The sequence below is a fragment of the Palaemon carinicauda genome, chromosome 27 (assembly GCF_036898095.1).
Source record: "Palaemon carinicauda isolate YSFRI2023 chromosome 27, ASM3689809v2, whole genome shotgun sequence".
Classification (NCBI taxonomy): domain Eukaryota; kingdom Metazoa; phylum Arthropoda; class Malacostraca; order Decapoda; family Palaemonidae; genus Palaemon; species Palaemon carinicauda.
The window spans coordinates 65874731-65875942 of record NC_090751.1 but is presented as its reverse complement, the minus strand read 5'-3'; positions in this window follow the sequence as shown (position 1 = coordinate 65875942).

The window sequence follows — 1212 nt, the reverse complement described above, 5'->3', positions numbered from 1 at the left end:
TATAATTTATATCCTATTTTCTGCACTATACTCTTCTACTTGTCCACTTAATACCTCTCATAAAAACCAAACTGAAGGATGCGAGTGACCCAGGAAACTACCACCCCATCGCCGTCACAACAATTTCATCGAAAATATTTGAATCTCTTCTGTTCCGTCGCCTTGCACCCTTTCTCCACACTGCAAACAATCAATTTGATTTTAAGACTAACCACTCGACTGACACCTGTATATATATTTTAAAGGAGATATTGAATTTCTATATATCCTCGGCCTCCCCTGTCTACTTATGTTTTGTAGACGTGCGGAAGGCATTTGACAGAGTAAACTATCTGAAACTCTTTTTGAAACTACGCAAAAGCGGAACTCCTCTATATCTCATCGGCATATTATATTGTTGGTTCTCAACACAACAGTTCTGTGTCAAATGGGGCAATGTCCTTTCCCAGCCATTCGGTTTATCTAACGGTCTCAGGCAAGGAGGCATCCTCTCATCATATTTATTCAATATTTACACAGACGATTTGAACACCAGACTGAATTCACTTCCCATTGGTTGCACGGTTAATGGCTTTACCATAAATAATCTTTACTACGCTGACGATTTGGTCTTCATCTCCCCCTCTGCCCAAAGCCTACAACGTCTTATCGACACCTGCAACGCATTCGCTAATGAACATGACATAATCTATAACGAATCGAAGACACAGTGCATGTTTGTCCTTCATAGAGGGCTCCGATTCGTAGAAGACCCATGTATTTTCCTCCAAAACCATCAGCTAGTATTTGTCAATAATTTTCCTTACCTAGGTCACCTCATTACGAAAGATTTAAAGGACGCATCTGACACGTTAAAACAGGCAACGTAAATTGTGTTGTCTAGGGAACATGGTAACGAGAAGATTTGCCTTCTGCCGCCAAGATGTCAAAAAACTCCTATTTCAAACCTACTGCTATAACGTATACGGCTGCTCGCCATGGGCAAACAATACGCGTGAATTGATGAGACGTATCACAGTTATTCACAATGATATCCTAAGACGCCTCACTAATACCCCGAGGCACCATTCAGCTAAAAACCATCATTCGACGCTCTATAGTAAGTCTCACCTCCCGCCTACGATCTATTGAAAATACCCTAATTCAAAATGTGCTTGCAAGTGCAGCTAGAATAAAATCCAAAATGTGGGAAACCTCGAGTAGGGAAGCATC